Genomic DNA, 17,626 nt, shown 5'->3' on the forward strand with positions numbered 1-17,626 from the left:
TCTGGATCTTCTGGATCTGCTTCAACAAGAATGTTCTTGTCCTTGCTCCTGCTCATATGAAAAAGAGGGACAGAAAAATAATAATAATAGGGGTCCTTTTTACCACAAGTATAGAGGTTCCCCTGTGTGAGTAAATAAGTAGAAGGAGATGAGAGAGAAGGAGAATTTTCGAAAATTATTTTTGAAAAAGAGTTAGTGATTTTCGAAAATTGTTTTTGAAAAAGGTTAGTAATTTTCAAAAATTAAAATAAAAAATTAAAATAATTAGTTAATTAAAAAGTATTTTTGAAAAAGAGGGAGATATTTTCGAAAATTAGAGAGAGAGAGAGAGTTAGTTAGGTAGCTTTGAAAAAGATAAGAAACAAACAAAAAGTTAGTTAGTTAGTTGAAACAAATTTGAAAATCAATTTTGAAAAGATAAGAAGATAAGAAGCTAGAAAAGATATTTTAAAATCAAATTTTGAAAAAGATATGATAGAAAGATATTTTGAAAAGATATGATTGAAATTAGTTTTGAAAAAGATTTGATTTTTTTAAAAATCACAATTAATGACTTGATTCACAAGAAATCACAAAATATGATTCTATAACTTAAAGTTTGAATCTTTCTTAACAAGCAAGTAACAAACTTGAAATTTTTGAATCAAAATATTAATTGATGATGTTATTTTTGAAAATTAGGAGATAAAGATAAGAAAAAGATTTTTGTAAAATATTTTTAAAATTTTCAAAAATAAATAAGGAAAATGAAAAAGATTTGATTTTTGAAAAAGATTTTGAAAAAGATAAGATTTTTAAATTGAAAATTTGATTTGACTCATAAAAACAACTAGATTTTAAAAATTTTTGAAAAAGTCAAATCTAATTTTCGAAATTTTAAGAGAGAAAAAGGGGAAGATATTTTTTTGATTTTTTTGAATTTTTATGATGAGAGAGAAAAATTAAAACATCATTTTCATGTTTTTCTCTTTTCTTTTTGGATCAAAAAAAGGAATGCATGCAAGAACACTATGAATGTCAAGATGAACATCAAGAACACTTTGAAGATCAGGATGAACATCAAGAACATATTTTTGAAAATTTTCAATGCAAAGAAAACATGCAAGACACAAACTTAGAAATCTTTCATATTTAGACTCTATGGATGCAAAAATGCACATGAAAAACAAGAAAAGACACAAAACAAGAAAACATCAAGATCAAACAAGAAGACTTACCAAGAACAACTTGAAGATCATGAAGAACACTATGAATGCATGAATTTTTTCGAAAAATGCAAGATGAACATGCAATTGACACCAAACTTAAAAATTTACTCAAGACTCAAACAAGAAACACAAAATATTTTTTATTTTTATGATTTTCAAAATTTTTTTTTTTTTGGTATTTTTCGAAAATTAATTTGAAAAAGAAAAAAATAAGGATTCCAAAATTTTTAATATGAATTCCAGGAATCTTGCACTCTTATTCTAAAGCTCCAATCTGAGGGTTAGGCATGGCTTACTAGCCAGCCAAGCTTTAGAAGATATTGATACTTTCCATGTATAGAGCAACTAATGTGTGAGAATCAACAAGCTCTTGTGATGATAAGTTGAAACCCCAGTCCAAATGAATTTAGACATGGCTTTACAGCCAGCCAGGATTCAACAAATCATCAAGAAACACTAGAATTCATTCTTAAAAATTCTGAAGAAAAATATATTTTTGAAAACATTTATATTAATTTTTTTTCGAAAACATATGAGAAATTTTTGAAAGGTTTTTGAAAACTTTTTGAAAATAAAACAAAAAGAAAATTACCTAATCTGAGAAACAAGATGAACCGTCAGTTGTCCAAACTCGAACAATCCCCGGCAACGGCGCCAAAAACTTGGTGCACAAAACTGTGATCTCAGGAAACGGCGCCAGATACTCTGTACGCACGTCTTAATAAATCGTTTTTCATTCACAACTTCGATACAACTAACCAGCAAGTGCACTGGGTCGTCCAAGTAATAAAACCTTACGTGAGTAAGGGTCGATCCCACGGAGATTGTTGGTATGAAGCAAGCTATGGTCACCTTGTAAATCTTAGTCAGGCGAATAATAATTGATTATGGAGTTTTCGAATAATAATAATAAATAGACAGAAAATAGAGGTAGAAATACTTATGTATATCATTGGTGATAATTTCAGATAAAGGTATAGAGATGCTTTCGTCCCTCTGAACTTCTGCTTTCCTGCTGTCTTCATCCAATCAATCTCACTCCTTTCCATGGCTGGCTTTTTGTAAGGATATCACCGTTGTCAATGGCTACTTTTTATCCTCTCTGGAAAATGGTCCGATGCGCTGTCACTGCATGGCTAATCGTCTGGAGGCATCACCCTTGTCAATGGCTGCATCCCATCCTCTTGTGAAAATGGTCCAAATGCTCTGTCACAGCACGGCTAATCATCTGAGGTTCTCGATGATACTGGAATAGGATTCACCCTCCTTTTGCGTCTGTCACTACGCCCAGCACTCGCGAGTTTGAAGTTCGTCACAGTCATTCAATCTCAGAATCCTACTCGGAATACCACAGACAAGGTTTAGACTTTCCGGATTCTCATGAATGCCGCCATCAATCTAACTTATACAACGAAGATTCTGATTAAGAGATCCAAGAGATACTCATTCAATCTAAGGTAGAACGGAAGTAGTTGTCAGGCACGCGTTCATAGGGAATGATGATAATTGTCACGTTCATCACATTCAGGTTGAAGTGCGAATGAATATCTTAGAAGCGGAATAAGTTGAATTGAATAGAAAAATAGTAGTACTTTGCATTAATCTTTGAGGAACAGCAGAGCTCCACACCTTAATCTATGGAGTGCAGAAACTCTACCGTATGAAAATACATAAGTGAATAGAGGTTCAGGCATGGCCGAATGGCCAGCCCCCATGATCTAAGCACCAGGCGTCCAAAGATGATCCAAAGATGTCTAATACAATAGTAAAAAGTCCTATTTATACTAAACTAGTTACTAGGGTTTACAGAAGTAAGTAATTGATGTATAAATCCACTTCCGAGGCCCACTTGGTGTGTGCTTGGGCTGAGCTTGAATGTTACACGTGCAGAGGTCATTCTTGGAGTTGAACGCTAGTTTGTAACGTATTTCTGGCGTTTAACTCTGGCTTGTAACTTGTTTCTGGCGTTTAACTCCAGATAGCAGCATAGAACTGGCGTTCAACACCCTTTTACGTCATCTAAACTTGGCCAAAGTATGGACTATTATAAATTTCTGGAAAGCCCTGGATGTCTACTTTCCAATGCAATTGGAAGCGCGCCATTTCGAGTTCTGTAGCTCCAGAAAATCCACTTTGAGTGCCGGGAGGTCAGAATCCAACAGCATCAGCAGTCCTTCTTCAACCTCTGAATCTGATTTTTGCTCAAGTCCCTCAATTTCAGCCAGAAAATACCTCAAATCACAGAAAAACACACAAACTCATAGTAAAGTCCAGAAATGTGAATTTAACATAAAAACTAATGAAAACATCCCTAAAAGTAACTAGATTCTACTAAAAACATACTAAAAACAATGCCAAAAAGCGTATAAATTATCCGCTCATCAGTGGGTTATCGTTTTCATGAGGATTAACAGATTAAACAAGCAATGATTAATTGATTAATCTAGTCGGACAATTCAAAATGTGGTTAAAAATTGTTCAATTTTAAAATTTAAGATCTAAATGGAAGATTAGTGAATTAAAAACAAACAGAGATCTAATGAAATAATAATGACTGAATTGAAAGCAATCACAATTAAACAAGGAATTAAAAGCAACAACAGTGAATTGAATAGAAGCAATGAACTAATAGAAATGAAAGCAATTAAAGGAAAGTGATTTAATGGAAGCAATTAAAGGAAAACAATTAAACGGAAGCAATTAAAGGAATAGAAAGTAAGTTGATTAAAAACGTTAAAGGTGTAAAGATGCTAAATCCTCAGGATCAATGATTCTAACTTTCACCTCAATCATGAAAATATAAATCTCTAGAAAATCATAAGTAATTAAATCTCAATTTCTTGGTAATTCAACTTCTCTTAACTTAATCAATTGCTTATTTTTTGATCAATTGCCCATGAAAAGAGGTGAAACACATTCCCTAATTCAAAACCACACACCTCTTAAGATCAAATCTGGTTGAGTAAATATCACTTATCAAATTTAGATCTAAAACCATAAGAAGTATGAGAAAGAGGTTCAACATAATTCTAAAACCCATTCTTTCTAGATGAGCATAAAATGCAAATCAGAATTGAACTATTTTCCAATAGATTCAATTCCTTGAAATGAAGAACGAAAACTCTTTCTAAAGAACAATCAATGCATGAATCAGAGGTAGAAAAATAATTACATCAATCCATTAGAATTTAACAGAGCTCCTCCCTTAACGAAGGAGAATTTAGTGACTCATAATTGAGATAAAAACTCCAATTCAAAGAGAATGATCAAAATGTAAAAGATCTAAAAAGCCAAAAAAAAAACAAAAAAAAACCCCTAACAACGTGTTCTCCTTGGGCTTTTATACTCTAACCTAATTAAACTAAAATTCAAATTCAAATTAAATTCAAATGACATAAAATTCACTCTTCTTCCTAAGTCATGCACTCCCCGTGATTCTTCTCCTCAGTTGGATCCTTAGCGTTTGATGCCTCATGGGCTTGATTAGCTTTTGGGCTTTGAGATACACCTTGAAGGAATATTGACATGAGATTTAAGTAAGCCACGTTGCACATGTGTAATGAGAGAGTGTTGGGCATGTATGTAATATGAGCAATGTTTGCACGCCTTTAATGCTTCCAAAATTTGTAGCCCCTGGAGTTTAGCCAAATGTGGCCTTAGCATGAGAGTGGCGTGAAGCACGTCCTTAGGAAGAAGGAGGAAAGCTTAGGCGTGGCTAGGGCGTGCTAAACATGGGGCGTGTGATGCTTACATGCATGGAACTCCACGGGTGTGAAGCTAGCATTACTGTGGAGAGACTCCTTCGATCTTTGCATGAAGAGGGCTCTAAGGGCGTGGGTGTGGTGTGAGGGAAGTGTGGATTTGAGACACGCCTGCGATTCATGCAAGAAGGGAGTGTCAAGGATGTGATGCTGGCGTGAGAGGGAGAACATGCCTGCGACAAGGAGACTTGGAGGCTTGAGCTGGCATGAGGTGGTCGTTGAGATGACACACCTTCAATGAAGTAAATGCTGGAGATGTGTGGACATGAGGTTGGCGTGTGTGTGGTGACATGCCTGCAATGCATGCAAGAAGGAGGATGAACTGGCGTCCCTGGGAGAATGCACAGGCATGAGGGATGTGAGAGGGGCTGGCACACCAGCGATCCTGGCTTGAACAGGTGTGTCTTGGAGTGCATGCCTGTGATCTTCACTTGCCTTTAGATGAACTAGCGTGAGGGAGGTTGGCACGCCTTCAATGCATGCATCCTTTGGAATGAATTGGCGTGTTAAGGACGTTGGTGCACGTCCTTGGGAGCAAACCATGCATGATGGGCATGAGGCCAACGTGGGCAATGTGCGACACCCTTAATGAATCCTTATTCACCACCCTCTGGAACTAGGCCCAGCATGGCTCTGGCGTGAAGGAGATTGCACATCCATGAAGAGCCTTGCTCCACTACTTCCCTATTCTTCACCCTTTAAGTGGCTCATTTCTCCTTGTTTCTCAATAATTTTCTATAAACATGCACACAAGATCTTTGGAGTGATTTGGCTCAAAATACAATAGATTTAACAGCAATTATTCACTTTATTAAGCTATTTAGCTAGAAAAATAACTATAAGATGCTTATTCATCACCCCCGCACCTGTGAATTATTATTCTTGATAGATAGGTTGGCAAAACCTTTGATTAGACACACGGGTGTTAGTTTGTTTTATCTTTTTCTCTCTCTCCCTTCTCCAGACTTGTTCCTCTATTTCGGTGTTGATTTTATTTTTGGTTTCTAATCCTCCTTTCAAATTGTTTAGCTTGTGGCCAAGGTCCTGATGCCAAGGTATCTTAGGCTAGTTTCACTAGCCTTTTTCTTTTGTTTTTATTAGGTTTTATGCACTTTCTTGAGCATTAAGTAAGTGTTTGGATTAAAAGTTCATACATGCCTTGATTCATTCAAACATGATTAATTTGATATATTTTCATAAGATTTATGCCATAATTACTTGGGTGTTAAGAATGATGCAATTTCTTGTGAATTTAGCAAAGCTTTGATGCATGTATTGATTGATGATAGGTGAAGAAAGGCATGGAAAGAAGTTGAAGAATGGCCATGGAAGGGAGAAGAGGAAGCAACGTTGGTGGCCAAAGTTGGCCCACCAACGTTGCCTCAAACGTTAAAGGAAGGGCAATGCTACACTCTACAAATTCTAGTGCCAACGTTGGAGGGAACGTTGGTGAGCCAACGTTACCTCCAACGTTTTTCAATACAGTTTGCTTTCTGGAAATTTGAAATATTAGCTGTCACACGCACACGTGGGTGACGCGCGCGCATGGGTAGGCCAACGTTGGAGGGAACATTGCCAAGCCAAAGCTAAGTCCAACGTTCGCGACAGAAGCTTCAGTTCTAGAGTTTGAGAAAATAGTAACGACGCGCACGCTTGGGTAGGCCAACGTTGGAGGGAATGTTGCCAGTCCAATGCTGAGGCCAACATGCGCGAAAAGCTTTCAAAAATTGGAATTTGGAAATTTGCATGGACGCGTACGCGTCGATGACGCGTACGCGTGGACGTGCATTCCTTCCCAACCACGCGTATGCATAGGTGACGCGCACACGTGGAATGGCAAAAATGGCCATCCACGCGCACACGTGGCCCATGCGTACGCGTGACCAGGCAAACGTTGATGCCCCAACATTGAGTCAAACGTTGCTCAAAACACCCAGAACCCAATTTTCCTTAAGAGAACGTTTGACTCATCGTTTGCTCACAAACATTGACTCCAACGTTGATACCAGAACTCTGCAATTGAGCACCTCTCTCCTCAACAGCATTGGGAGCTAATTCAATCCACTTCAACAAAGGCCAAAAGCCCAATCCAGAGACTTGAAGACCAATTGAAGAAAGTGTATAAATAGCTTAGAGTTTAAGTTAGTAAAGAGTTTTTTAGGCAGTCAGGAACCCAATTTGGGGAACTCTCTGCACAATTCACTTTCTCTGCAATTCTTAGTTTCATTCTGTAATGTACTTCTCAATTTCAATTTCCATTCCCAGAGCTATGAACAACTAAACCCCTCTTCATTGGACTACGGAGCTCTGTTGTAATTCAATGGATCAATAACAGTTTTCATTCTTTTTCTTCTATCTTTTCTCTTGATTTTTCTAGAAAGCTTTCGATCTTAATTCAATTGAATAGTTGTCTCGACAGAGAAGCTATTCATAATTGGATTTCCTCTGATACTTAAGAGAGGAATGAGGAAATCATGCTAGAAATGCTTTCTCACATTGGATTAGATTGGGGGTTGGATGGATATCGTGACATGTAATCCTAGCAATAATATGATCTATGAATTTGTGTGGTATAATCAGTGACCAAACTTCATCTCTTTCCATGAGCAATTAAATCAAGACATTGGGCAATTGTTCAAGCTTAGAGAGAGTGATGAGCCAAGACATTGGGATCCAATCACCTAAGATTGCCAAGCAATGTCAATGAATGCATTGATTGAGGAAGAGGTGAAAATAATTTGATCCAGAGAATGCAATATCTCCTAAGCCCAATGAATCCCCCATTCTGATCTTACCCATTCTTTTACATTCTACTGTTTAATTTGATGCTCAATCCCCATTCCTATTTAATTTCTTGCAATTTAAGATTCTGTACTTCAATCACTTGCAATTTACTTTCTGTCATTTAGTTTCTGTTATTTACATTCTACGCATTTATATTTCTTGCTCTTTAAGTTTTTCACCAATTTACATTCTGCAATCCTCCATTCAATTCTGATTTAGTTCAACTAGAACACTCCTTCAATTAAAATTGCTCAACCAATCAATTCCTGTGGGATTCGACCTCACTCTATTGTGAGTTTTTACTTAACGACAATCTGGTGCACTTGCCGGTGAAAATTTGTTGAGAGACAAGTTTTTGTGTATCAGATCCCCATTTTCCTCCCATTGACTTCCATTCACCAAGTCCTCCAAATATTGACCGCAAGCTCTGATTTCAAGCCTCAAACAACCACAATAGTGGAAAAAGTTTCCAATTGTCTCATACCTTTATGACTTTGTTGTTTTTACTTGAAATTTTAAAAATCCTTCTCAAAGGTTTAGTTATGTCCAGCAGTATTTGAATTTTGAGAATTGATTCTTCTTTCCCCCTCATAATGAATACATCAGTATCTATGACATTTCCTATCACCTCTTCCACCTTTCTCCCTAAACCTGCTGTCTTGTATTGCTTAGGTAGTCCCCACATCTGCACCCATATGGGAACTAAAGTAAATTCCTTCTCATTGACCTCAAACTCTACGAACTACCTCGATAGGTTTAGAATGTAATTTTTAAACAGTCACGGTGCTCCCTTCTTTACTCGAACTAGGTCAATTTCCTTTTTAAAGAAAAATTGGAATAGATTTTCCTTATGGTCCATCACCTTAAAGTCCTCTGGTTGTCTCCATATAGCATATAACGCCGCATCAAGGGTTTCAGCACTGAATTGTCTGTATGCCAAGAGTCTGTCCACTAGGCTCTTTATGCATTTTTTCGTTCCTTTTATAATATCTTCATCCTCAAAGTGAAAAAACTGATCCTCCTCATTATCATGCACAAACTTATTGTGATCTTGATTAGAAGCCGAAGCTGCCATGGTTACCTTTAGGCACTCTACGAGCAAAACTTGTAAAATTAGGATTTCTCTACAAACCCTAGCAAAACAAGAAAATAACGCTAGCAGCAGGGCAAAATTTTTTTAGTAATTATACATATTAAAATATAAAATACCTAGTACACTGATGAGCGGATAATTTATACGCTCTTTGGCACTGTTTTTAGGTAGTTTTTAGTATGATTTAGCTACTTTTTAGTATATAATTATTAGTTTTTAAATAAAAATTACATTTCTAGACTTTACTATGAGATTGTGTATTTTTCTGTGATTTCAGGTATTTTCTAGCTGAAATTGAGGGACCTGAGCAAAAATCTTATTCAGAGGCTGAAAAAGGACTGCACATGCTGTTGGATTCTGACCTACCTGCACTCGAAGTAGCTTTTCTGGAGCTACAGAAGCCTAATTGGGGCGCTCTCAATTGCGTTAGAACGTAGACATCCTGGGCTTTCCAGCAATATATAAGTCCATGCTTTGTTCGAGTTTTGATAATGCAAACTGGCGTTTAAACGCCAACCTTCTATCCTATTCTGGCGTTAAACGCCAGAACTGGCATAAAAGCTGGAGTTAAACGCCCAAACTGGCACCAGAGCTGGCATTCAACTCCAAGAAAAATCTCTACATGTGAAAGCTTCAATGATCAGCCCAAACACAAACCAAGTGGGCCCGGAAGTAGATTTCTGCATCATTTACTTATTTCTGTAAACCCTAGGTTACTAGTTCATTATAAATAGGACCTCTTGCTATTGTATTTTTGATCTCTAGTTCATTTTTGAGACTATCTTTGTATCACTTTTGATCTCTTGATCACGTTTAGGGGGCTGGCCATTCGGCCATGCTTGAACCTTGTTCTTATGTATTTTCAACGGTGGAGTTTCTACACCCCATAGATTAAGGTGTGGAGCTCTGCTGTTTCTCATGGATTAATGCAAAGTACTATTGTTTTTCTATTGAATTCAAGCTTATTCTTATTCTAAGATATTCACTCGCACTTCAACCTGATGAATATGATGATCCGTGACACTCATCATCATTCTCACCTATGAACGCGTACCTGACAACCACTTCTGTTCTATCTGCATTAGCTTGAGCGTGTATCTCTTAGCCTCCTGGTTCATGACTCATGGTTGCCTCTCCTGACAATAGAGCCCTCCATTCCGTGAGATCAGAGTCTTCGTGGTATAAGCTAGAATCAACTGGCAGCATTCTTGAGATCCAAAAAGTCTAAACCTTGTCTGTGGTATTCCGAGTAGGATCTGGGATGGGATGACTGTGACGAGCTTCAAACTCGCGAGTGTTGGACATAGTGACAAACACAAAAGGATCAATGGATCCTATTCCAACATAAGTGAGAACCGACAGATGATTAGCCCTACGTAACCCATAGCTGGACCATTTTCACTGAGAGGACGGACGGTACCCATTGACAACGGTGATCCCCCAACATACAGCTTACCATAGAAAGGAGTATGAATGATTGGATGAAGGCAATAGGAAAGCAGATATTCAGAAGGAACAAAGCATCTTCATACGCTTATCTGAAACTCCTACCAATGAATTACATAAGTACCTCTATCTTTATTTTATGTTTCCTTTATCTTTTAATTATAAAAACTCATAATCATTTGAATTCGCCTGACTGATATTTACAAGGATGACCATAGCTTGCTTCAAGCCGACAATCTCCGTGGGATCAACCCTTACTCACGTAAGGTATTACTTGGACGACCCAATGCACTTGCTGGTTAGTTGCATCTGAGTTGTGAAAAGTCTGAATCACAATTCCGTGCACCAAGTTTTTGGAGCCATTGCTGGGGATTGTTCGAGTTTGGACAACTGACAGTTCATCTTGTTGCTCAGATTAGGTAATTTTATTTTATTTTTAAGACTTCTTATTTTCGAAAAATTTTCAAAAAAAAAAATTTGTTCTTCAGAGTTTTTAAGAACGAATTCTAGAGTTTCATGAGATATGTTGAATCCTGGCTGGCTGTTAAGCCATGTCTAATCTTTTGGACTGAGGTTTCACTTATCCTTAGAAGAGCTTCTTTGTGTTTCTCATCAATTTAGCTGTTGTATGTAATGTTCTGCTAAAGCTTGGCTGGCCATTGGCCATGTCTAGTGTTTTGGACCGAAGCTTTCGCTGAAAGCTTGGCTGGCTAGTGAGCCATGTCTAATTCCTGGACCGGAGTTTTAGACTGACATTGCATGATTCCTATAATTCTTATTAAAAATTTTGAATTTCTTTATTTTCCTTTTCCAATTTAGTTTTCGAAAAATTACAAAAAAAAAATTAATAATATCATAAAAATAAAAAATAATGTGTGTTTCTTGTTTGAGTCTAGTATCTATTTTTAAGTTTGGTGTCTTGCATATTTTTAATTTTCTTGCATTTTTCGAATATATGCATTATGTTCTTCATTGGTCTTCAAGTTAATTCTTGATGATTTTCTTGTGTCTGATCTTTAAATTCTCTTGTTTTGTGTCTTTTGTTATTTCTCATGTGCATTCTCAGTTTGTTAGTATCTCTAATCTGAAAATTTCTAAGTTTGGTGTCTTGCATGCATTGTTTATTTGATATTGGTTTTTCATGATTAGTTTTATTTTGTTGTTGTTCTCTCTCATCATTAAAAATTTTAAAAATTTTCAAAATCATGTCTTTTCAAGTCAATAATACAGAGAATTGAAGATTCAGAACATACAGCAGAGGAATCACAGAGAAAAAGCTGGGCGTTCAAAACGCCCAGTGAGGAAGGAAAACTGGCATTTAAACGCCAGCCAGGGTACCTGGCTGGGCGTTAAACGCCCAAAAGGGTAGTATTTTGGGCGTTAAACGCCAGGACAACACAAGGGAGGTAAGTTAGTTTTTAATTCAAATCTTTTTCAAATCTTCATAATTTTTCAAAATTAATGCTAATATTTAATGTGATTGATTCAAAATTTTCAAGTTGTTACTTGCCTATTAAGAAAGGTTCAATCTTTAAATTTTAAAATCATATCTTTTAGTTTCTTGTTAGTCAAGTAATCAACTTTAATTTTCAAATTCAAATCTCTTTTATTTCCTTCTCAAATCTTTTTCAAAATAAATTTCAATTATATCTTTTTCAAAATATTTTCTAACTTCTTATCTTTTCAAATTTGATTTTCAAATCTTTTCAAATTAACTACTTGACTTTTTGTTTGATTTTAAAAGTTTTCTATTTCAATCATATCTTTTTCAAACCCACCTAACTACTTTTCTCTCTCTAATTTTCAAAATCACTTAACCACTTTCTCACTTTTAATTTTCGAAAACCATCATCCACTTTTTCAAAATTCTTTTTAATTATTTTAAAATTTTTTATTTTATTTTGTTTTTGAAAATCCCCCCCCCCCTTCTCACTTCCTTCTATTTAAGGACTAACACTTCTCCTCTAGTAGCAATTCGGACTCTCTCCTTCTTTATATGTTCGAATTCTTCTCTATCTACCCCATCCTTCTATTCCTGTTTTCCTCTGACACCTCAAGGAATCTCTATACTGTGACATAGAGGATTCCATACTTTCTTGTTCTCTTCTCTTTCATATGAGCAGGAACAAACACAAAGGTATTCTTGTTGAAGCTGATCCTGAACCTGAAAGGACCTTGAAGAGGAAGCTAAGAGAAGCTAAAGCACAACTCTCTGGAGAGGACCTAACAGAAAATTTCGAAAAAGAAAAAGACATGGCAACTGAAAATAACAACAATGCCAACAATGCGAGGAAGATGCTTGGTGACTTTATTGCACCTTCTTCTGACTTCTGTGGAAGAAGCATCTCAATTCCTACAATTGAAGCAAACAACTTTGAGCTTAAGCAATTTTTATGAAAAACATGAAAATTATGCAATGCATGAAATTTTTAGATCAAAACATGTGATGCATGCAAGAATGCTATGAATGTCAAGATGAACACCAAGAACACTATGAATGTCATGATGAACATCAAGAACATATTTTTGAAAAATTTTAATGCAAAGAAAACATGCAAGACACCAAACTTAGAATTCTTTCATGTTTAGACTCTAAGAAACGAAAAATACATATGAAAAACAATAAAAGACACAAAACAAAAAATCATCAAGATCAAACAAGAAGACTTACCAAGAACAACTTGAAGGTCATGAAGAACACTATGAATGCATGATATTTTCGAAAAAATGCAAGATGCATATGCAATTGACACCAAACTTATGATATGACTCAAGACTCAAACAAGAAACATGAAATATTTTTTATTTTTATGATTTTCTAATTTTTTTGGATTTTTATTTTATATTTTTCGAAAAATTCTTTTGAAAAAGAAAAAAAAGGATTCCAAAATTTTTAATATGAATTCCAGGAATCTTATGCTCTAAAGCTCCAATCAAAGGGTCAGGCATGGCTTAATAGCTAGCCAAGCTTTAGTATGTAACTCAGACATGACACGCCTGACATTCCTTACATTCAATAGCCAATTGGCTAAGAAAGATAAAGAAGCTCTTCTCTTGGGTCTAAGGATTGAGACATGGCTTTACAGCCAGCCAGGCTTCAACATGCTTCATGAAACACTAGAATTCATTCTTAAAAATTTTAAAGCCATAGAATAATTTATTTTTGAAAACATTATTTTTAGTAAATTTTTTTTTTTTCGAAAACAAGTGAGGAATTTTTGAAAGGTTTTTGAAACATCCCTAAAAATAACTAGATCCTACTAAAAACATACTAAAAACAATGTCAAAAAGCGTATAAATTATCCGCTCATCAAGCCTCAATTAGTTTCTCTGATGCAACAAATTGCAAGTATCATGGACTTCCATTGGAAGATCCTCATCATTTTTTAGCTGAATTCTTGCAAATCTGTGACACTGTTAAGACCCATGGAGTTAACCCTGAGGTTTACAAACTTATGCTTTTCCCTTTTGCTGTAAGAGACAGAGCTAGGACATGGTTAGACTCACAACCTAAAGAAAACCTGAACTCTTGGGAAAAGCTGGTCAATGCCTTCTTGGCAAAGTTCTTTCCACCTCAAAAGCTGAGTAAGCTTAGAGTGGAAGTCTAGACCTTCAGACAGAAGGAAGGCGAATCCCTCTATGAAGCTTGAGAAAGATACAAACAATTGATCAGAAGGTGTCCTTCTGGCATGCTTTCAGAATGGAGCATCATATGCATATTCTATGATGGTCTATCTGAATTGTCCAAGATGTCATTGGACAACTCTGCTGGTGGATCTCTTCATCTGAAGAAGATGCCTGAAGAAGCCCAGGAACTCATTGAAATGGTTTCAAATAACCAATTCATGTACACTTCTGAAAGGAATCCTGTGAACAATGGGACAACTCAGAAGAAAGGAGTCCTTGAGATTGATACTCTGAATGTCATATTAGCTCAGAACAAAATATTGACTCAGCAAGTCAATATGATTTCTCAGAGTCTGTCTGGAATTCAAGCTGCAACAGGCAGTACTAAAGAAGCATCTTCTGAAGAAAAAGCTTATGATCCTGAGAACCCTGCAATGGAAGAAGTGAATTACATGGGAGAACCCTATGGAAACACCTTTAATCCTTCATGGAGAAATCATCCAAATCTCTCATGGAAGGACCAACAAAAGCCTCAACAAGGCTTCAACAACAATAATGGTGGAAAAGAAATAGGTTTAGCAATAGCAAACCTTTTCCATCATCTTCTTAGCAACAAATAGAGAACTCTGAGCAAAGTCGTTCTGGCCTAGCAACCATAGTCTCTGATCTATCTAAGACCACACTAAGTTTCATGAATGAAACAAGATCCTCCATTAGAAATTTGGAGGTACAAGTGAGTCAGCTGAGTAAGAGAATTACTGAAACTCCTCTTATCACTCTCCCAAGTAATACAGATGAAAATCCCAAGAGAGAGTGCAAGGCCATAACCATGACCAACATGGCCAAACCTGGAGAGAGTAAGAAGGACGTGAGTCCCAGTGAGAAAAATCTCATGGGACGTCCTCTGGACAAAAGGGAGTTCCCCTTTGAGGAACCAAAGGAATCTGAGGCTCATACAGAGACCATAGAGGTTCCATTAAACTTCCTTCTGCCATTCATGAGCTCTGATGAGTATTCTTCTTCTGAAGAGGATGAAGATATTGCTGAAGAGCAAGTTACTAAGTACCTTGGAGCAATCATGAAGCTAAATGCCAAGTTATTTGGTAATGAGACTTGGGAGGATGAACCTCCATTGCTCATCAATGAACTGAATGATCCTGGAAAGTTCTCAATACCTTGTACCATAGGCACCATGACCTTTGAGAAGGCTCTGTGTGACCTAGGATCAAGTATAAACCTTATGCCCCTCTCTGTAATGGAGAAACTAGGGATCCTTGAGGTGCAAGCTGCAAGAATTTCACTAGAGATGGCAAACAATTCAAGGAAACAGGCTTATAGACTTGTAAAGGATGTCTTGGTGAAGGTTGAAGGCATTTACATCCCTGCTGACTTCATAATCCTAGAAACTGGGAAGAATATAGATAAATCCATCATCCTTGGCAGACCCTTCCTAGCCACAGCAAAAGATGTGATTGATGTTGACAGAGGAGAGTTGGTCCTTCAAGTGAATGAGGACTACCTTGTGTTTAAGGCTCAAGGATCTCCCTCTATAACCATGGAGAGGAAGCATGAAAAGCTTCTCTCAATGTAGAGTCAAACAGAGCCCCCACATTCATACTCTAAATTTGGTGTTGGGAGGACATCATCATGCTCTAAATATCTGTGAGGCTCCATGAGAGCCCACTGTCAAGCTATTGACATTAAAAAAGTACTTGTTGGGAGGCAACCCAATATTTACTTATCTATGTTAAATTTCTATTTTCTATTATTATTATTTTATATTTTCTTTAGGTTGATGATCATGTGAAGTCACAAAAACAACTGAAAATTCAAAAACATAATGAAAAACAGCATGAAAAATAGCACACCCTGGAGGATGATCTTACTGGCGTTTAAACGCCAGTAAGGGTAGCAGAATGGGTATTAAATGCCCAGTCTGGCACCATTCTGGGCGTTTAACGCCAGAAAATGGCACAAAGTTGGCGTTTAACACCAGAAAGGGAAGTAAAGCTGGCGTTAAACGCCAGAAATGGGCAGAAACCTGGCGTTTAACGCCAGGATTGGCACTCAAAGGGGCGTTTACACGCCAACATGGTGCAGGGATGAGAAATCCTTAACATCTCAGGATCTGTGGACCCACAGGATCCCCACCTACCTCAACTCTCTATCTCTCTTTTTCACACCTACCCATAACACCCTTCCCCAAATACTCCTCACCAATCACCTCCATTTCTCTTCCCCATCACACGCACCTCACAATTCAAATTCAAATCATTTCCCTCCCAAACCCAACCCCTAATACACGAACCCTACCCCTCTCCACTCCTACATAAACCCCTCATCCCTCCTTCATTTTCACACATCATAAACACTTATTCCCCCCGTTTGGCCGAACCTTCTCTTCACCTCCATCCCCTTCATTTTCTTCTTCCTCTACTCCCTTCTTTCTTCTTTTGCTCAAGGACGAGAAAACCTTCTAAGTTTGGTGTGGTAAAAGCATTACTTTTTTTGTTTTTTCATAACCACTAATGGCACCAAAGGCCGGAGAAACCTCTAGAAAGAGGAAAGGGAAGACAATTGCTTCCACATCCGAGTCATGGGAGATGGAGAGATTCATCTCATAAGCCCATCACTAAGAAAAGGATGGAGCAAACAAGAGAGCCCACTCATGGACCTCAACAAGAGCATGAGAAAATTCCTCATCATGAAATCCCTGAGATGCCTCATGCACTTTCCTCCACAAAACTATTGGGAGCAAATTAACACCTCCCTAGGAGAATTAAGTTCCAACATGGGACAACTAAGGGTGGAGCCAGAGCATTCCATCCTCCTCCATGAAATTAGAGAAGACCAAAGATCCATGAGGGAGGAGCAACAAAGGCAAGGAAGAGACATTGAGGAGCTCAAGCACTCCATAAGATCTTCAAGAGGAAGAACAAGCCGCCATCACTAAGGTGGACCCGTTCTTTAATTTCTTTGTTCTTATTTTTCTGTTTTTCGAAATTATGCTTTATGTTTTATTTATGCTTGTGTCTTATTACATGATCACTAGTGTCTAAGTGTCTATGCCTTAAAGCTATGAATGTCCTATGAATCCATCACCTTTCTTAAATAAAAATTTTGTTTTCTGAAAAAGAACATAAGGTACATGAATTTTGAATTTTAAAATAGTTTAATTATTTTGATGTGGTGGCAATACTTTTTGTTTTCTGAATGAATGCTTGAACAGAGCATATTTTTGATAGTGAAGTTTATGAATGTTAAATTTGTTGGCTCTTGAAAGAATAATGAAAAAGGAGAAATGTTATTGATAATCTGAAAAATCATAAAATTGATTCTTGAAGCAAGAAAAAGCAGTGAATACAAAGCTTGCGAAAAAAAATGGCGAAAAATAAAAGAAAAAAAAAAGAAAAAAAAAGCAAGCAGAAAAAGTCAGTAACCCTTTAAACCAAAAGGCAAGGGTAAAAAGGATCCAAGGCTTTGAGCATTAATGGATAGGAGGGCCTAAAGGAATAAAATCCTGGCCTAAGCGGCTAAACTAAGTTGTCCCTAACCATGTGCTTGTGGCGTGAAGGTGTCAAGTGAAAAGCTTGAGACTGAGCGGTTAAAGTCGTGGTCCAAAGCAAAAAGAGTGTGCTTAAGAGCCCTGGACACCTCTAATTGGGGACTCTAACAAAGCTGAGTGAAAATCTGAAAAGGTTCACCCA

This window comes from Arachis ipaensis, chromosome B01 (assembly GCF_000816755.2).
Source record: "Arachis ipaensis cultivar K30076 chromosome B01, Araip1.1, whole genome shotgun sequence".
NCBI classification, from domain to species: Eukaryota; Viridiplantae; Streptophyta; class Magnoliopsida; order Fabales; family Fabaceae; genus Arachis; species Arachis ipaensis.